This window comes from Haliotis cracherodii, unplaced genomic scaffold, assembly GCF_022045235.1.
Source record: "Haliotis cracherodii isolate W230 unplaced genomic scaffold, xgHalCrac1.p SCAF_9, whole genome shotgun sequence".
NCBI classification, from domain to species: Eukaryota; Metazoa; Mollusca; class Gastropoda; order Lepetellida; family Haliotidae; genus Haliotis; species Haliotis cracherodii.
The window spans coordinates 36866234-36888769 of NW_027266343.1; positions in this window are offsets into that span (position 1 = coordinate 36866234).

A 22536-nucleotide genomic window follows, 5' to 3' on the forward strand; every position below is an offset into this window, starting at 1 on the left:
AAGTACATATGCATTCAAAAACATTAACATATACACGATTTATCCATGGCAAATAAATGGATATGTCTTGTTATTAACCGAATTGTTGTAACTCAAAACGGAGCCAAGTAGAGTTATGAATGGCGCCCATTGTGATACAAGGTCAGTTATTCGGTAGGAAACACTCCGCGTGAAACGTAAAAAAACGACACTAAAAGAGCGAAGTGCATTTATGACTTTGACAGAATGATTTTGTTATGTTTGCACGTCTTTGTTATAGTTTTCCGTGAGCAAACATTTGGATATTGAAGAATCTTCCGAACTGCACGATACCGGCCTTTGTGACAGAAGTTAACACTGGTGATTAATTTGCTGGTTATGTCATTCCATTCACTGACATAACCTGGTAGAATCAACCTTCGTTTGTGGGTTGGAATCCTGTTTATTTGCTATACTGATTGAAGATTTAATGCAGTACTGTTAGCTCAGTCGGGATGGTGGGGTGACGTAAGGGTTAACGTGTTCGCTCGTCTCACCGTAGATCCGGGTTCGGTTCCCGAATGTGTGAAGCCATTCTTGATTTTGTATAATTTTGTTTGAAACATGCACAATGCTATCTAAAACAAATCAATGACGCTGTGGTTAAGCCAAGATGGTTTAATACCGTTTGGGGTAATTCCGGGTTCGTTTCCCCAATGTGTGAAGCCATTCTTGATTTTGTATAATTTTGTTTGAAACATGCAAAATGCTATCTAAAACAAATCAATGTCGCTGTGGTTAAGTCAAGACGGTTAAATACCGTTTTGGGGTAATTATTGATTGATATCACGATGATGATCTCAAAATTGCACACACCGAAGGATGGGACACAGGTTTATTCGGATCTTTTTTATTTTATGTGACTGTCAGTCCAACTTGCTTCACAGTCAGATTAGTGGAATAATACAAATTTTGAGAAGATTGTAAATATATCTTTCAAAAGCACATCATAATATAAACATGTAAATAAAAGCGTCCACTGTGCGATAGTGTTAAAAAACAATTAAATTGTGATGATTCCAGGTGTTCATGGCAACAGCACCCCGTAGACAATGCAGGCCCTTGTGACAGGTCCAGTACACATAACATCCACTGTAGGCCCTTGTGACAGGTCCAGTAGACATAACATCCACTGTAGGCCCCTGTGACAGGTCCAGTAGACATAACATCCACTGTAGGCCCTTGTGACAGCTCCAGTAGACATAACACCCACTGTAGGCCCTTGTGACAGGTCGAGTAGACATAACACCTACTGCAGGCCCTTGTGACAGGTCCAGTAGACATAACATCCACTGTAGGCCCTTGTGACAGGTCCAGTAGACATAACACCCACTGTAGGCCCTTGTGACAGGTCCAGTAGACATAACATCCACTGCAGGCCCTTGTGACAGGTCCAGTAGACATAACATCCACTGTAGGCCCTTGTAACAGGTCCAGTAGACATAACACCCACTGTAGGCCCTTGTGACAGGTCCAGTAGACATAACACCCACTGTAGGCCCTTGTGACAGGTCCAGTAGACATAACACCCACTGTAGGCCCTTGTGACAGTTTAAGTAGACATAACACCCACTGTAGGCCCTTGTGACAGATCAAGTAGACATAACACCTAATGTAGGCCCTTGTGACAGGTCCAGTAGACATAACACCCACTGTAGGCCCTTGTGACAGGTCGAGTAGACATAACACCTACTGTAGGCCCTTGTGACAGATCTAGTGGACACAACAGCCACTCTAGGCCCTTGTGACAGATCAAGTAGACATAACACCCACTGTAGGCCCTTGTGACAGGTCCAGTAGACATAACACCCACTGTAGGCCCTTGTGACAGGTCCAGTAGACATAACACCCACTGTAGGCCCTTGTGACAGATCTAGTGGACACAACAACCACTGTAGACCCGTGTGGCAGCTCTAGTAGACACACAAGGCCCGTATACACCGTTAACCCCTGTGACAGATCTTGTGGACACAACAGCCAATGTAGACCCGTGTGGCAGCTCTAGTAGACACAGTAGCCCCGAATACACCGTTAACCCATGTGACAGATCTAGTGGACACAACAACCACTGTAGACCCGTGTGGCAGCTCTAGTAGACACAGTAGCCCCGAATACACCGTTAATCCCCGTGACAGATCTAGTGGACACAACAACCACTGTAGACCCGTGTGGCAGCTCTAGTAGACACACTAGCCCCGAATACACCGTTAACCCCTGTGACAGTTCTAGTGGACACAACAGCCACTGTAGACCCGTGTGGCAGCTCTAGTAGACACAGTAGCCCCGTATACATCGTTAACCCCTGTGACAGATCTTGTGGACACAACAGCCACTGTAGACCCGTGTGGCAGCTCTAGTAGACACAGTAGCCCCGTGTACACCGTTAACCCGTGACAAATCTATTGGACACAACAGCCACTGTAGACCCGTGTGGCAGCTCTAGTAGACACAGTAGCCCCGAATACACCGTTAACCCCTGTGACAGATCTTGTGGACACAACAGCCACTGTAGACCCGTGTGGCAGCTCTAATAGACACAGTAGCCCCGAATACACCGTTAACCCCTGTGACAGTTCCAGTGGACACAACAGCCACTGTAGACCCGTGTGGCAGCTCTAGTAGACACAGTAGCCCCGAATACACCGTTAACCCATGTGACAGATCTAGTGGACACAACAGCCACTGTAGACCCGTGTGGCAGCTCTAGTAGACACAGTAGCCCCGAATACACCGTTAACCCCTGTGACAGTTCCAGTGGACACAACAGCCACTGTAGATCCGTGTGGCAGCTCTATTAGACACACTAGCCAACAAATGGCTATGCCCACATCCAAGCAGCATCCGGTTATATCTAGTGCACATACAGTTGTATCTTCTTATGTTCAACCAACTTTCACGTTTGGCATACCTTGGCAACTGGCAAGATAAAAATGTACAACATAGAGCATACAGCCGAGTACTCAGAGCGACATCGCTCTAGCAGAGCCTACGATCATCCTCACTCGTGTTCCCAAGTCTTCTGGCAACATAAATATATGAACTCCGAGGACGATATAACAACATATAATATTTTTTATTCATTTATACCATAAAGTCACACGTGGATGGTAACACCATTCATTACAGATATACGTATCTGTCAACCGAATTATGTTTGAAAGGTATCTTTTTTCAGTCAGCATATATCAATTTTTCTAATCCCTAGGGTGACACGTCACAATCTTCATGGTATACTAGATATATGGTCGTTACATAGCTGGTAAGTTGTTTTTTAATCACGGGTAGGACAGTTTTTTTTATCAACGACAGCCGTCAACGGAAAAGAAGTTCTCATTTATAACATCTAGTCGTGGCTGGACAAAACAGATTGTGGAGCCTTGTGTAATATGATAAAGTCTCTTTAATCGACAACATGGCGGCCCAGATAGGATGGGATAGGCGACAGATCAGTTTCATAGGATCGACTATATATTACAGTAGGTAAACGATCCCTGTCAGGAATATTCACTTCGGAATTCTCATAAGTCTCATAGTTTAATAAGTTTCCAAAATAACATCTTTCGGAGATAGATGGTTTCTTGATGAAGCATAAACATCCTCCGTGAGATAAAATAACACCGTGTGTGTATTTATAGGAGGAAAGTAGGGTATATCGCCATTCGTCTATCTTGTATAAACCTTCTTCATCGGCTCTTTAGAATATAGCTTTTCTATGGGTCATTATGTTGACGTAACACTTGTGCTAGTCTAGTCCCATCCTGAATGCAGCAGGCTGGGACGGGTACATCTGTTTAGATAAACACGTAACGATTGGCTTTCAAATATGCCCGGATTACGGAGGTTCCGGATTATCACCCACGTGCAGACAAGTCGGTATATAATATGACCGGATTACCGAGGTTCCGGATTATCCCATACGTGCAGACACGTCGGTATATTAGTGCAATAATTTTAATCTACCAACTGGTACTGACAGATATATTTTCAAATTTTCAGCATTTGTTGTACTTGTATACCTAAATATTTTGATTTCAACATCAATATGAACATAATGTACATTTATTAACTCAGATAAAATAACTGCATTGTAATAGCGTGATTTTTTCACAGTCATCATTCAAAGTCAGTTTGCCTACCTTCACTCGTCCTTTCGTTAATGTCATCGTAATAACGGGTGTCCGTTCCTATATGTCATCAGCCCCCCCCCCCCCCCCCCCCCCCCCACACACACACACACACACCACGCACGCAAGCACAGACACACATACACACATTCTAGCATCTCCTTCACATCTCAGAGCACGAGAGGAATAATAACACGAGGCCTAAAAAGCCTATCAGCTGGAGTAATTAATGATTGCCTAGTGCCAACATGTTGTCTGTATAACTCCATTAACAAAGCTCCCGGATACTTGCATCGAAACGTACCTCGGAAACTTGACTATGTAAGAATAAAAAATGAAACATTGCCATAACACATATCTAAGGAGACCAAACGACTGAGTTTCCGGGGACAAAGTCCTGTTGGAATGTTTTACTGTCATGGGTGAATAAAATAATGGTGCATGCCATGATCCCGATGATACTTAAAGAAGTATTAAAAAACTGTTAAAGTTAAAGATAGAAATTAAAGCATTTGAAAACAAGGAATCATTTTTTTTAATAAGCAGTTACCTTTCCTTTCATCAGGCTAAAACATAAGATGCCATGTACGGTGAAAAAATCCGTTATGCTCTTATACGAGGGCTGGTCAAAATATTTTAACCCTCACAGACAAAACCAACAAATGTTAAAGTGTTTTAAATTCTATTTTTCAATATGATCTCACTTCTTTTCAATACACTCATATCTATAGTGAAGCTTTTCAATTCCAGCCAGGAAGAAGTTTTCTGAAGTCACCCTGAAATACCCATTCACTACAGCTTTGAGGTCATCGTTGTCTCCACGAAGGTGTTCTTTCAGATTAGGAAACAGGTTGAAATCACTTGGTGCCAGGTCTGGCAAGTATGGAGGGCGAGGAAGCTCTTCGAACCCACATTTTCGTACAGCATCCTTTGCAAGTCGAGAGGTGAAAAAAGAGGCATTGTCATGAAGCTGGAGAACTCGAGCAATCAGCATGGTAAGCTTCTTTTCTTTGATAGAATCTCTCGGGCGATGAAGCAAATCAGCATAGTAGGCATCGTCTTTTGACATCCAAAGTTATCAACAAGAAGCACACTCTTTGCATCCAAAATACAGTAGCCATAACTTTCTTCCCTGATCTTCAGTGGGGTAATTGCGCTGGTCACGTATTACGTTGATCGCGTCTGGCGACGTCGAACCTCAAGCCAATGTCAATCGAAGGCCTCATGGCAGATTTGGATCGGTAATGGTGTGGGGTTACTTCACTGTGACGCCACTCCATATTGTGCAAGGAAGGATCACTGGACAGTACTGTCGGGACAACATACTGGCACTTTTTGTTGTCCCGTTTGCAAGGAACGCGGGTCGACGTTTTTTGTCTTTCTGGACGACAACGCCGGTCTCCACCGTGCATGAATCGTCATCGCTCACCTCCAGCAGAAGACGCCCATAGACATGGCCAGCAATGACCCCAGACCTTTCCCCAATTGAACACGTCTTGGTAATAATAGGGAGACGTGACGTATGCGTCAACGTCATAGGCCGCCGACCACTTTGGCTAAATTTGGATAGGCGCTGCAAGAGGAGTGGGACAGACTCCCTCAAATCATCATTGGGAGACTCATGCGCAGTATGCTTCGTCGTGTAAATGAATGTTTGACAAATCGTGACGGTATTACCCACAACTGATCCAAAAACGTCAACCTTCCCATCTTACCCCTAACGTCCTTCAAGATCGTTGGCGGTCATAACATCTACTGTCATACTTGACTATATATGTGTTTGTTTATTGTCATCATACAAATATTACTAAAAACTAATCTCTTAAATTTTTTAAAATTTTCAGTCATTTCCGAATATCTCCTACTTTGTTTAGAGTATAATAAGTTATGGTAAACGTATTAATTCAGAAATGAATGTCATACCTATAGAGCCGTATACGGCGATGTATTTTCATTGACCTTTTATAATCTACATATGTGTATATCTGTGATGATCGTTTCTGAGCAACACATTCTGTAACAGGCGGGATATCTGACATTATTTGTGTTCCGTTATTACCATATTCCCAGCACCGAGCTGGAAGACGTATGAGTGATCACCAAGATACGACAACCGGGGCCATAAGACTCATATGATAACAAAAGCGACAAAACCCTTTCTATGTTCATAAAATATCTGCTAAAAGCAGCGTCGATTGTTCGATTCCGACTACATCATGAGCAAGTATTTATGAATCACTATGAAATAGGGATGATACCAGGTGTTCGCGGAAAGTCGAGCTTATCCTAACGTATCGTAACCTCTTTCAATCTTCCTTTAATTTCATTCCAATTGTTATACGATTCTGCGATTAAGTAAATATCACATGGATTTAGGACATAATGTTTGTGTATGACGGCGGGCTGTTCATTATCGAGACTGTTCAATGTACAGTGATTGATATTATGAGCAACGATCTACGCCGGGGGATACAATGGCACGCTATCAACCGAGCCATGGAATCCCTGGGGACCAGACCGGAACCCTCATGGGGTGTTTTAGGGGTCAAAATTACTAAGAGTTTCTGTCCGAGTTATGTATGCTAAGTTTTGCTTCTGTAAAGTAAAATGGTATCTATTTGACGGACATATAAGTGTGTGTAAGTGAGTTGGGTTCATGCCCGTCTGAACAATATTCAGTGAAATAATAACATCGCTTGTCAGCATTAGGTGGTCACAGGTGTTAGAAGTTTACCGCTCTGTGAAGGTACGTCTGACACACTAAGGGTCATACTCCGGGCGACTCTCGCATTCGAACATGTGACCAGATCCTGCTATGGCTAGGGGACGTAACTTTGCTGAGAGCGCTGCGGTGTGTTTGATTACTTGACAAAAAGTATTTGTATGTTATTTTTATCAGATAAAAACATGTTGAAACATGTTTATATATTAAAACGGAAACATGAATATATAGTTTTTTACCATGTTCTCCATCTTCCCGAGGCAAGAGCGTTAACTGACTTTAAAAGTCCAGTTTCCACCCCTGCCGAACTAGGCTGGAATTCCTGGACTCGATCGTAGCGCCACCAGTGGCTATTACGAGCTATGTCCCTTCTGTGCCTATGGACCAATCAGATTTCACCTCTCGTATCACTTGCATTAGCTTCAAACAAAGTGGCGGCGCCCAGTCTATATTGTGATAAAACGGATCTTACATCGCGAAGGGTATCAAATCACGTGAGCACCTTGATTAAAAACATAAAAAAGATTTGGAATATATATGTTGACACCGAGTTGGCGGCGCACATGCTTTGCAAATCTTGCAATCGACCGAAATCTGACAGTTTACGAACCGGATTTCGATTCATTGCGCGATTTTGAATGGACTATGCATAGACTCGTTAGTCCAGCCAAAATCTAACTCCATAATACCAGCCTAGTTCGGCAAGGGTGGAAAGTGGACTTTTATGGTCAGTTAACTCTCTTACCTCGGGAAGATGCATGTTCTCTAAACCGGGGGAAATTTAATATCGTGTGTCCAGCCTACGTGCAAACCTTGACAGACATACCTGTGGCATAGAAATATAAAAAGGAATAATTTCATTTTCCGTGCCATGCTTTGTATTAAAATAAAGCCGAGGAAAGGTGTAAAAGCCCAAGAGGAACACAAATACAGTATCCGTTTGCTTCATTTCACACGGATTGGCACGGCAACATCACACAGGCCTTGGCCATCATTACGCCTGTTTAGCCCCACAGAATAACACGGACCAGCCTGCTTCTCGCCTCGTGGGCTATTGTACGGCCATGTAGAGTCCTCGCGGAGGCACCCAATTGGGCGGACAGCTTGTTGTCAACAGTTCTGTTAATATCCCAAGCCCTTACATGCCTTTGTGGTCGTATTCTCCGGCAGAAGATTAGATGCATTAAGTGGAAATCACACCTTTGAAATGTCCTTTGTCCACCTGTCCTGAGAAGGGAAGACGGGCAGACAATTTCACACAATTCATATAGGAAAACTTCCTTTTTGTCGCGTTATTATTGCAGTTTTAGTGGGCAAACTTCAAACGAATGTGTCATCGGCATAACTTGTCTCTCATATATCCCAAACTTACAGTTGACGCTTAATTAAGCAAACATGCCTTGATTGAGATTATATCCCCTTAAGTCACCTCAACGAACAGTTACGGTGTTATACAGGGGGCATTTATATATATATTTCCAAGATATAATGCAGAAAGATCGTGGCACTGGTCTATGGTCGTGGTATCGTCGTTGTCCTTTATAAACGGGAACTACAAAAGACCCAGGGAAATCTGTTAATGAGTGGTGTGAACGTATGGTTGTGGAATCGTCAGCGCATTGTACCGTGTGTGAAAACCCTAAGGTCACCACAAATTAAATAATTGATTGTTCATTGTCGACGCATCACATTAACCTTTGAATACAATTGTGTCTTAACTGTTCAAAATTTTCTCCCATGGTTCTAATAATCAAGGCGATAAACAAGCTTAGGGGTAAAAGTGGTGGCTTGTCCCGCCGATCTCTTGCCACAAAGGTAAAATATGTGTCTCTCCGTCGCCATGTCATACAAAGTGAAAAGGGTTAACCTTGAATATTGCTAAAATATGCGTAAAACCATGATCCTCCACTCCCTGTGATGGGTGAAATGGGTGAAATTGGCCATGTGTGTGTGTGTGTGTGTGTGTGTGTGTGTGTGTGTGTGTGTGTGTGTGTGTGTGGCTGATTGTACTAGTCCGGACTAATACCAATTTATAGTACAAGCCCTCTGAGATACCATGCCGCGGTTGAACATGAATACCCTACTCAGACACAGTATACTGACTCCGAGCCGACCAGTCCTTGGCTTTGCATCTTTATGTCGAGCGCCAGGCAGGGTAACAACAAGTACCATCTTTTAACGTCTTTTGGTATGACGTAGCTGGGGATCGAACCCAAGACCTTCCGCTCCCCGGGGAAACGCTCTATCCACTAGACCACGAAGGCGGTCAAATACAGTTTGGGACGATATTTATATTATGCTCATAACTGAGAGATATATATACAAAAAATATAATAAAAATGCGGTTATCAACCAAACTAATCAACACAAATAATAAACTTGTCATAGCCTAAACAGCTGATATCTCTGCAGTGCTTTATGTTTCAAATTGACAACCAATTTTTATTTGACGTATGAGATGCGGTCAGCGACCTCCGATATTTTACAACAAGGCATCAAAGGCACCCATGTCCCAATTAACAACGCGAACAAGTTCAACTGGTCACATATATTAATACAGGATTTGAAACCAGGAACTGTACGTTTACAAACGACTTTTTGACGTGAGATACATTTCAACTCTTGTGAGCACGGAAAGATATGTAGGTAAACTCCTCCGCACTAAACCCTTTTGTCACATGAGCATCAACACTGGTTTAATTGTGTTTGTAATTTATTTTTTCCTTCAATCCACGCAGAGTCAGCCATTTTATCGAACTGTACAATGGGAAAGAACCCACAAAAAATATTGAGTTTCCACTTGATATATTAAAATTATTTTTGGGACAAGAATGTATTTTTTTGTACTTTATCCGAATCTAATGCACTTTTACAAATTTCAAAAATGGAAATATTAATGTATTTGCTGCTTGCGACGAAGTACCACATTCAATTCCTCCAAGATAACAATACCCAAGGTCGGTGCTTGATTTTTCGGTCAGAAAATGACAGTAGCGACCATTAACACTGTAACAAGAGTGAGTGAGTGAGGTTTAAGCAATATTCCAGGAATATCACGACGGGGAACACCAGAAAGGGCTTCACATACTGTACCCATGTTGGGAATTGAACCCGGGTCTTCGGCGTGGCGAGGGAACGCTTTAACCACAAGGCTACCCCACCGCCCCATGTTAACAAATAACCCCACTAGCCATTTTTACCTTTGCCCTCAGAGTATCCAAAGTATAGCACAATTTCACTTGATTAAGTGCAACCCTAACGAAACGGAGATTCCGCGCTAGAGATTATCCCAGCAATCTGGTCGGAAGAGGCACATACTGGATTGGGAGATCAGGCTCAGTGGTTTTGATCGCTGCTCATGATATCAATCACTTGATTGTGTGGTCTAGCTGTAATATTGGTCTAGCTGTATGACAGACACCCGAACAGGCATCTGCTTGCACATACTATTTACAAGGGCGATCGGGTAGCCTAGTGGTTAAAGCGTTCGCTCGTTACGCCGACGACCCGGGTTCGAATCCCGACATGAGTACAATGTGTGAAGCCCATTTCTGGTGTCCCCCGCCGTGATATTGCTGGAATATTGCTAAAAGCGGCGTAAAACCAAACTCACTCACTTTCTACTATTTACATGATAAACATTCACAACATTCCTCATCATTTAAAGTAACGGTATCAGGTCAACTCGTTCTTCAACAAGGAACAACGATGAACGACACTTTGAGAAATATATGATGAATGCGATTATGACGTTATATAAAATATGAAATAATTATTGTGCACTCTGAAGCAAATGTATATCTCCGTTGTATTGCAGAGTATATTCAACGGGTGATTGTCACCCAGATACGTTGCATTAAATGACGCCCCTGCATATTATTCGTCGATGTATGTAGTAATGACAATGTATCTAGAAGGGCGCACGGTTGACTAGGGCGGCAACAATAGCTGGGCTCTGTCTAGTCAGGGGAGGGAAACTCTTCTATGTTTATACCTCTGTAATAACAAGGGTATTAAATCTTCGGCGGAGATTGCTTCTGACATATACTTAAAACTTATATGCCATTGTGGAAACCTAGCATTACCCTGTGCAGTGATATTGTCCCTTAACATTATTTGTATGCCTTGATAATGCCAGTTATGTACGGTATGGCAATTGGCAAAACAATCTGAAATAGTAGAGATATACTCTTTTCTATGACTTGCATATTTCAAACATTTTGGAGTCTTGTCGCGAGCAGTAGGCGGTTAATTGTCAGTTTCTTTCATCTATAGCAAGATAATAACATTTATTCAACTTTGGAAGAGCCCGTGCCACGCGAGTCAGATCATTTCCTCAACAATAGCCGCATTGCACGACCTTCTCAAGGGGCACCAGCAACTTCAATAGCCAAGGGGACACGTGGCGCGACACACACAAACCTTCCCTTTATCCAGACAAAGGTCACACACATTGACGACTTATGAGGGTAGTATAATGAAAATAGACATAAATCGAACACAAATTTTGTTTTCCGTTTTAGGATTTAGCTAAATCTATGGCATGACGCGAATGTCTGGCTTGTGATGTGGTGTACGTACTGTACGTTAAAGTTCACTTTCCAGAAAGATACCTGGGCCCACTTGCACAAAGCGATCTTAGTGCTAAGATGATCGTACCTCCCGTACTTTAACATAGGCTTACGATAATCTTAGCGCTAAGATGGCTTTGTGCGAATGGGCCCTGACGCCGTACTACACAAAATACAGTAAAGTACGTTTATAACGAACACGCTTATAACGAACTGACGGATATAACGAACTGATTTTTATGTCCCTACTATTTGCTATAGTTATGCTGTATATATGCTCATAACGAACTACGGTTATAACAAACAAAAGTTAGTGGTCCCTTCGAGTTCGTTATAACCGTAGTTTTCTGTATGTTAACAGTGTTCAGGGTCACAAATTTGGAAACGAATAGTACGGTGAAGCACTAGTTTTGCGACACATTAAAGTTCGATATCCTGTGATGTGATTGCAATATGCTATACTCCTCATGGAGCTGAGAATTGATCTAGTTTTTGTTATTCTATTTGACCTTGTCCCGTGTGGTGCAGGCGGTTTCATTTTGCCCATATTTTCATTATGATGTGCAATGATTGGCATCAAGGCTTACATTTATGTTTCAATAGTTGAAACCATCAAAATTTAAGTCGACGATATAATTGATTTAAATAAGATTGATATTTAATATTTTAATTGAGTTTTGTCTATAATGCATCCATTATGACAATGGATTGAATAAATACCTGTGACTGAAAGCCATCGGTTTTTTTTGTGTGAATGTGGTGTTCTTATAACACATCATATCATTCATTCACATCAAGAAATAGGCCCCAGAAGATCCGGGGTAGAATAAGTCTTCAGCAACCCATGCTTGCCGTAAAAGGCGACTATGCTTGTCGTAGGAGGCGACTAACGGGATCGGGTGGTCAGGCTCGATGACATGCTTGATGCATGTCATCGATCCCAATTGCGTGGATCGATGCTCATGTTGTCAATCACTGGATTGTCTGGTCCAGACAAAACATTAAGAAATAACCGCGATATCAAACTTCAGACTAGAAACTTTATGAAGGAAAAATAAACCATATATGTACCATAGGTTAATGTCATTGTCCACACGACATATTCAGAAGCTGAACGTGTCTCGTGATTAAAGCCTTCGCCGTCACGCCGTTTCTCCGAGTTCAATTTTCCTAATGGGTACAAAGTGTGAAGCCGATTTCTGGTGTCCCCCACCGTAATATTGCTGGAACAAGTGGCGTAAAACAATACTCACTCAATACTATACGTTATAGGAGGCGAGTTCAATAGTAATCAACAATTTGTGTTGCAGAATGAAACCACCCCCTGAAGCCTGCAGTTGTGATCGCGAGTGAGTGAGTGAGTGAGTGAGTGAGCGAGCGAGCGAGGGAGCGAGCGAGCGGGTGGATGGGTGAGTGAGTGAGTGAGTGAGTGAGTGAGATCACGAGTGAGTGAGTGAGTGAGTAGTATCTACGCAACTTTTTCCAATAACCCAGAAACATCACTGCGCGGGACCCCAAGAATGGCTTCACACTTTGCACCCATGTGGGGAATCGAACACGGGTCTGCGGGTGACGAACCAACGCCTTTACCACTAGGCTACCTCACCGTCCGATTGTGATCAAGAGTAGGTTCCCGACTGGCCAAATCAGGAGCAGCGAGTAGGGCTATAAATCGCTTCAAGATAAGCTTGATGTCTTCTCTGGGCCTTTATCTACAATATTATTAGAGCTTACAACTGGAGAGTCTCTCTAAAGCTCTGTTTGTCCCTCCGACCCTCGCTCTGTGTTTAAGAGATAGTCCGATCAACACGAACCATCATTACAAATCTCACCTGAGAAGGCTTTGTTAAATTGTCCGGCAAATTTAAGCTCGATATCTTGTGATAATAGGCTGTTGTATACCCCTCAAGGAGCAGAGAATGCAATTTTAATGGACACTTACAAAATAAATGTGGGTAACGTGATTTTGTTTAGGATTGTCCTATTGCTGTCGTCAGTGTTGTGCATTAAATAGATACAGTACTACAAAAAGGGTTAGTTTCATCCTGCCAGTCAGGTCATCAGCTCAGGGCTCTTTCCACCTCCACACGAATGAGACTTCTCACAGGAAGCGCTGCCTAGCGAACCCACCAAGAGTTTTTCGGAGAATGTGAAGACTCCCCAACACTGCAGGCTTCTGCATTACCCAGATTGTCAGAAGAAGAACTGTGGTCCTGGCAGCAAACCCTGGATTTCTCCCAATGTCAGTCAACAGATTGGGAGGCACCAAACCTAAGGCACCGAGAACAATGGGGGGTCGGACAACATGGTACTTGGGATGCAAGTGTGACATTTCGAATGCGAGGTCCACATATTTGCGATGCTGTTCCTAAATCTTGTCAATCACATTAGTGTCAAATAGGACACAAAAGTCAATGATATAAATGATTTCATTGGATTTATCAAAAAGGACGAGGTCAGGTTAGTTGGCCTGGATACGTCTGAGGCTGTATACGGGCCTCTTCAAAAGAATGATATATTTAATATCATTTCCCATGACGTCCTCTACATATTCTGGGTCGTACTATGGATGGACCTTTGTGTCAAAACCACAAGCATGGAGAAGACGGTAATAGAAGGATGATGATGATGATGATGATGATGATGATGATGATGATGATGATGATGATTATTAGTAGTAGTAGTAGTAGAAGTAGTACCCGGCTACCCGTGCAGTCTAGGTAGTAATACAACATTCACAAGGATAATGGAACCTTCTAAGAACCACTGTCCCGTTACACAGAGCCATCTGAGAGTAACGACCATCAATACATTGGCGTACGACAGACATAGCGCTACGGTCGTCCTTTGAGACAGGGACCTGCATATTCGGACTAACTTAAGTGACCGACTGATCATACCTGAGCCTGATGTGTCCGGCGACAATAGGCGCCGCTAGTGAGGAACTATCAGCGTGATTACGGATCCTCAAAGAGACTATGTCATAATTACAAGAGTCAATACAATTTACGAGCTCCTGGGTCGTACGCGCGACGATCTTGTCAGCGTTGACCGTGCTAGGAGGTTCATGGGGTGACGTGCCCAGTGGCCCGGGTGTTTACCCTCTGGTTGGTGGACAGTTATTCCAATTTATGACTGTTATAAATATAGACTCATTGTAAAACTACCACAAATTAGGCCGCTTCGCCTGCTTAATCAAGCAGCCTGTTTATATTCGGTCGCCCTTGTTCTCTCTCTGCGTGATGGGGCACGGGTGGCCCAGACGTCTAACGCGCCGCGATTCGCTGTGCAGAGTTGCGTCCCTTGGGCACGCCAGAAATCTTTGGTTGTGGGTTCGAATGCCGGTTCGGCCCGATTATGTTTCTAGGTTTGTCAGCATCATACCCATGCTCGTGGGTTTCACCGAAGTGGTAAACGTCTGAGACCTGCATAACTTCGGGCTTTCCTCCCACATTAAGCTGACACGTCGTGATATAACTGGAATACTGTTAAAAGCGGCGTTAAAACCAACTCACTCACTCACTCTCTGTGTGCTGGTCAATGTTGTTGTGATAATAGCTTGTTTTTCAACCACAACTGCCTCGGGGCAAAGCTAACTGAATTTTATTGGCACATAATGTTATAAGCATGCACATATGATTATATATTTGGGTTTTGTTTGATAGGTTTTCTCACAAAATATGACGGATGGCAAAGTAGACACAATTTTTATGGAAAACCACTTCCTTATAGTGTAAAAGCGACGCTTTGTTACAGATCCTTATGCCGTTATCAAGCCTGTATAATATATGGATAACAACTTTTTATTATACTGTAATAGCAACGTTTCGATATAGATCCTTATACCGTTGTCAAGCAACACTGAAAAATAAAGGTGGTACAGAATTAAATATGGTAGATGAAGGATTAACAGTAACAACACTTACCATACCTAAATATTCCGCTCATGTTCTCAGAGTTCTAAATGAGATCATCAAAGAACACATATATGGTTGGATTCTGTTCAGTAGAAACTGTTCATTAAGGATGGGGTAGGGGTAGTCGTCTAAGGCGCGCCGATTCTCTGTGCACGCCAGAAACCTATAATTATGGGTTCGAATCCCGGTTCGCCCCGATTATGTTTCTAGGTTTGTCAGCACCATACCCGTGCTCGTGGGCTTCACCGAAGTGGTAAACGTCTGAGACCTGCATCACTACGAGCTTTCCTCCCACATTAAGCTGACACGCCGCGATATAACTGGAATACTGTTAAAAGCGGCGTCAAACTCAACTCAACTCACTCACTCATTAATCATGGACAACTAAATAGATGATGGAAGTCCTCGCCAATGTCTGATGAGAAACCTAGAAGACAGTAATTCCTTTCAGTTGTCTTGTTTTTCATCTGCCAGTTTTAATGGGTACAATACGCATGGTTCAAGTATTTAAAACCTTTACAACTCATTATGTAACTTCACCAATTCATATGAATGAGAATTTTATTTTGTTCATTTCAACTCTCGCGATACCATTGTGTCCGTGGTGGGTGCTACCGGAAGGGCAAGATATTCTTACCCTTTTCGCGAACACCTGGTGTCGTCACTGATCTTCAGTGATCCATTCAAATAATTGTCTTCGCTATTTTGCCTTTCTCACGCCCAATGGAATCTGTTTCGGTGGGTAACCGAGATTATTCTCTGGCGTTGACATTTTATATTTATAACAACAATAAATGCCTCGGTAAGGCTACAATGTATAACCGGCTGATTTTAGAAGCTTTTGGGGGCCGTTTTATTCTACTAATACTTTTAACATGAACGTGTCCTTTATACCTAAAACGGGGACACGGGTGGCCCAGTCGTCTAAGGCTGTGCAGAGTTGCGTCCCTTGGACACGCCAGAAACTTATGATTGTGGGTTCGAATCCCGGTTCGCCCCGATTATGTTTCTAGGTTTTATCAGCACCTTACCCGTGCTCGTGGGTTTCACCGAAGTGGTAAACGTCTGATACCTGCATCACTTCGGGCTTTCCTCCCACATTAAGCTGACACGCCGTGATGTAACTGGAATAATGTTAAAAGCGGCGTTAAACCCAACTCACACCTAGATTTTCTCTTGAAATTAGAGAAATCTTTTATTCATATCAGCATTGTAAATATTTGACCATGTCAGCAGACTACAACATACAAGTGAAAGAAAGAAAACGGCTTAGTTGGCAACCATTTGAACATATCTGACGATGGTAATATTAATATTTCGCCACTTTAAAATTTGACATTTCTACTTGGCCCAATAAGGCCCCTACTCCACATTGCCATATTAAAGAAAATTATAAGTTATATTTTAGAGGATGTTTAGTCTTTTACTTATAATAAAATTAATGAAACTGTATTCAAACGATCCTGGGGTAAAAATGTATCCAGTACTTAAAGATCCGTCTTAAATGAGAATCAGGTTGTCACTATCTGTTACCTGTCATGTGGTGTGCCTTCGTGTCCATCTTAGATCGGTGTTCATGCTATCAACCACTGGTTTGTCTGTGCCAGACCCAAATATAGGACATCAGGTCACTGTGAATTTATATTATTTTGCTGACTGTGACGTCAAAAAAGCATATCCACAGACTGTAATCTGAAATTTGAATAGTCATAAGAATAGTTAATCCGTTCCGTGCTGGGATTCGAACCCGGACCTTAACCATGACCAAACAGGACAACCCTGTGATCTGGATGCCACGTGACTTGCTGCATATACAATTCATCATGCCGGTAGCGTAAGTTCATAAAACGAAAATAACTCCGATGTTGCGTTCACACCAAGACGTCATGCGTGTACATCATATATAAATAGTCGTCTTTCATGTAGTATCGCGGGACCTCTTCGCCTGCTGCCTCTCAGTATGCGTGTTAATTGCAGGAGAAGGAATGTTCACATAAAGGGCACCATTATGTTGCCATGACGTGATTCTAATGTTGTCAAAAAGAAAATTGAGCGAGGTAAACCATCCGGATATATACCTCAGTATGGACCATATCCACAGACAGGCTTCACAATTACCTATCTATATTATCTTACTTGACACCCAACTGTTGGCATTTATATTTCCTAGTCATCTTACTCCGCCAACATTCTTGCTCTAAACTTTACCAATATATCATGCATAATTGCACTTAAGTTGAACGGATAATTCACCTTTTAGGGACCCATGGCAGCTGCCAGTGACCCCTCTCTAATCCTTTTATTATGATTTTTGACTACAGCCTGCTGTAGAGTCAGCGATTGTGGGACCATGTCCCAACCAGGTAATCATGCTCCGATCTGATACGGCCTACTACCATAGTTTAGAGTCGATAGCGGCGTCGGTGCAACCCCTTGTTGATATGTTAATTTGAAATCCCTTTCACCCTCCCTGGAGTTTCATGATAGTTTTCAGTCAAAGCCACGTATCAATAAATTTCAAAACAGAACTGAATTTTGACAGGTGCACATACGACGTATCCCGTCACGCATTCAAGATTTAAATTTCTTTCCGAACTGAAGGATGATCCCCCATTGAGTCTGTCTTGAGTAAGAACAGTGCTAAGCCATAAAGCAAATGTGTATTGCCAACCTGTCCTATTTTTCTTTACATTTCTTATTACGCTATATTCATATTCACTATATGCATTTACAGTCTAGCTATGCTCGGTAAATGTTTGAAGTGACCCCTGATGGGAACCTTCTCCCCCGTAATCTGTTCTCAAACCGCCCCCTTCCTTTTTCCTACCGCTATGAACCTTCTTTCCCGTAATCTGTTTTCGAACCTCCCCCTTCCTTTTTCCTACCGCTATGAACCTTCTTTCCCGTAATCTGTTCTCAAACCGCCCCCTTCCTTTTTCCTACCGCTATGAACCTTCTTTCCCGTAATCTGTTTTCGAACCTCCCCCTTCCTTTTTCCTACCGCTATGAACCTTCGTTCCTGTAATCTGTTCTCGAACCTCCCCCTTCCTTGTTCCGACCGCTATGAACCTTCCTTCCCGTAATCTGTTTTTGATCCCCCCCCCCCCTCCTTGCCTCCACCGCTATGAACCTTCCTTCCCGTAATCTGTTTTCGAACACCCCCCCCCCCCCCTTCCTTGTTCCGACCGCTATGAACCTTCTGTCCCGTAATCTGTTCTCGAACCTCCCTCTACCTTGTTCCTACCGCTGTGAACCTTCCTTCCCGTAATCTGTTTTCGACCCCCCCCCCCCTTCCTTGCCTCCACCGCTATGAACATTCCTTCCCGTAATCTGTTTTCGAACACCCCCCCCCCCCCCCCCACTTCCTTATTCCCATTGTTATGAATCTTCCTCTCCGTAAACTGTTCTTGAAACCCCCTCCCCCCCCCCCCTTCCTTGTTCTCACTGCTATGAACCTTCCTTCCCGTAATCTGTTCTCGAACTTCCCCCTTCCTTGTCCCCATTGCTATGAACCTTCCTTCCCGTAATCTGTTCTCGAACCTCACCCTTCCTTGTTCCAATTGCTATGAACCTTCCTTCCCGTATTCTGTTGCTTAACCCCCACCCTGCTTCACCCCCTACTGCTATGAACTTTCTCTCCGTAATCTGCTCCCTAACCCCTCACCCTCCTTCAACCTCATCACCGCTGTGAAGCATTCTTTCCCGTAACAACGTCCCTTTCCAACCTTCCTATACCCCCATCGATATGAAATGTTCACTGCCACCCATACTGTAACCCCACTGCTATGAACACTCCTGAACGCAATTTGTCCCTGCCCAGTCTACCTTCACCCCAACCGCTGTAAACCTTCCTGACTGATAATACTCCACCGCTATGAACATTCCTCCCCGTCATACGCCCCCAACCCCACCCCCACCCCCACCCCAACACACACACACACACACACACACACACACACACACACACACACACACACACACGCCTCCTTCTACCCACCGCTATGAACCTTCCCCTTATCGTTTCTCCACTTCCCCTCTCTCCCGACCACTCCCCAACTCCTCTTCCGTAAGATGACCTGCTGGAGAGCGTTCCTCTTCCATCCCGTCTGTTGGACTACGTGGAGCAAGGCTAGCAGTGCGACCAAGTGTGTGCCCTACAGTGCCAAAACTTCAGGGAGTGCACAGATTGAACAGGTAATAACCATTCTCCACGGCCCACAAAGCCCGCATTCAACGCCCGCCTCCGCATGACAATCACCGATCCCTCGTCTCTTTTACCTCTCTCTTTCATATAGCCGTGGTGAAAATATCGCCACTTTTAACGGAGGCTGCAAAGATATTAAAGCAGCGTTTATATTGTGTTTGGGGGCTAAATAGAGAGAGGAGTTACCATTATAGAGAGAGCAGACGTACGAACAGGAGACAAATTATTTATCAGGTAATTCTGAGGTACAATAGGGGTGTCTGTGTGATGTTCCGAACACGGCTTATCCTTCACTGAAGACACTGGAGAAGAGAACGGGTGATGGCGACGATGTCTGATGCTATCAGAACACACGGGGCCGCTGACGGGTACATCTATTTCTCTGATCATAGAAAACATCGACCATTCTTTACATTTCGCTTGCAATTAGCAGGAGACTGTTGCAAACCGTCCCATTAGAGCTCCGGACGCAGACTTGAATCTGTCCTTGGCGATTTAGACTTGCCTGCTGAACAGTATCCGACCTTAGGGTTTTGTGATCAGTTGTGTTATTTCAAGAGTGCTTAGTTTGTATACGAGCAGGTAAAGTTTGCCTATGACCTGTGAAGATGTAAATGTCCGATAGGCCGCCTGAACGCATCTGTGCATTTTTATAATGACATACCGTAGCAGAGTTCATCAATCTCCGAGCATTGCTGAACAGGATTGTGTCATGCCGCACCGGGGTTTCGCCCGAAATTCGATATGCTTCCTTAGATTTTATAAATAATATTTTATCATTTGACAAATGACCTATGTGTCAAGTGAGTGGAACGGGTAGGGGCCATGTCTCAGGCTTCCGCGATTTGGAGCTTCATATTTCTACACGATAAAATAAAGACATCGTGCGCAGAGGTTGAATACATGAATTGTGTTGGAATTTGTCTGGAATAATCCTGGATTACAACGGCTAGAGGTTGCCAACATGATGACCCTTATCATTTCACAGTTTATTAAACAAGGCAATGGTCTGGTCATTCAGAGGATGGAGCACAGCGTTCACGTCTTTCGTGGAGGAGCATCAGGTTCTGTTTGAGCTTTTTAGGGTAATTTATTGCTTGTATGTCACGCTTACCGAGGGAAGGTTATGGTAGTAAAATGGCAACGACACTGATTTCATGACACGGAAACAATACAGCGCTTCCAAAGAACTATCAGTTTTCTCGGACAACAAGAGGCGGCGTTGTAAAAGAATATGTAGGTGGTGGAATATTTCATTGAAACGAAACCACGGGAATGGTGAAATAATGTTGTAATGTCAGCGGCATGTACTTATCTCCCCTTGTCTTAGGAGGCGCTGTCAGAGGTGCATGTTTTTATTCATGATCAGGTATGTTACATTGGATAAGGTTTCTAGACAACATGCTCGGGACAATCAACAGACAAGCAGTAAGACAATCGGTCTACCCTGGGCAATAGTGAAGGTAAGTTTACCATGAACATGCATCTACACCAGCAATAAGAGACAGGCGTCAACATTGTTTGGTTTAAATACCGAGGTAAAAGCATGCGGTTTTATTACACGGGCAAATCGTGAGTTGTCACAACGTGACATAGTGATTATTTTTCTTGAACTTAATTAACCCTCCACGCACGCTCGCAAGAAGCATGTGTGCTGATTTCAGCAGAGCCAGCACTTTGGTGTGATGTTGGTTTGGCGTATCGGTTTAGTCCAACGTGTATTCACATGCCGAGCATTCAACCAGCGTCCGCGCCATTCAGGAAAGTGTATAAAGAATTAATGTGAATGATCATCTGACAACATACATGCACCTCTGAAGAGAGGAGGGATCACGTGTCAGGTGGAACATTCTCCGGGAACATTCCCCGGAGATGAAACAGTCCGTACGTTCCGCTGTGCTTGAATACCATCTGAAAATGTCTTGCCTTTGCGAGTGTATGGCAACTGCGTCTATGCGTCATATGGTTTTGGATGGGGATAACATGTTGCAAATTCAGTTACCGTGAAGGAGATTGCTTTAGGCCATTATATTTACAAATATTTCTTCTTATTATTTTTCAATAAAATTATATTTGTTTAAATGTTTTGTTTTGCTTCTTGCACAGCCGTGAAGATCCGGGTTAGGATTCAGCAGCCTATGCTTGTCGAAAGAGGCGACTAACGTGATTGGGTGGCTCAACTCGCTGACTTGGTTAATGCATGTCATCGTATCCCAATTGCGTAGATCGATGCACATGGTGCCAATCACTGGATTGTCCGGTCCAGACTTGATTATCTACAGACCGCCGTCATATAGCTGGAATATTGCTGAGTACTGCGTTACACAACAAACAAACAAAACACCTTGACGGAAAACCCGTTGATTCATGCAATAACATGTGTCAACTTTGTTTCAACGTAAGGAAAAGTTATGTTAGTGTTATGTGTAACCATCCTCTGATTTAAAGTAAATTCAAAAACAGAAAAGGGTTATTTTATTACATTTGTCAATGATATGTTTTTAACCGAAATTAAACAGCTAGTTTCAAATAATATCGTCTCAATCAAAACATTGAACAATTTTAACGATTACTTCCATTGCCTGTAAGGGCGTAGTCTTCAACAGAATCACTTTGTGTAAGATAAACGTTTCCCAATAAGCTTAAAGTTACCTTCTCCATCTTATGATTCTTGACAGACAGGTTCTCTGTCAAATCGAGTGTTGTCCTTTGCATACAAGTACATCCAAACCCGTGAAGATCCGGGGAAGAACAGGTCTTCTGCAACCTGTAGCAATGCTTGTCGGGCGAGGCATAACGGGATCGGGTCTTCGAGCTCGCTGACTTGGTTGATGCATGTCATCATATCCAAAAAGCGTAGATCAGTTGCTTGGTGCCGACTCTATTATATACAGACGGTCATCATATAGCTGGAATACTGCTGAGTGCGACGTTAAACAATAAACAAACAAAACATCCAACTGCACAAGGATTACAATAT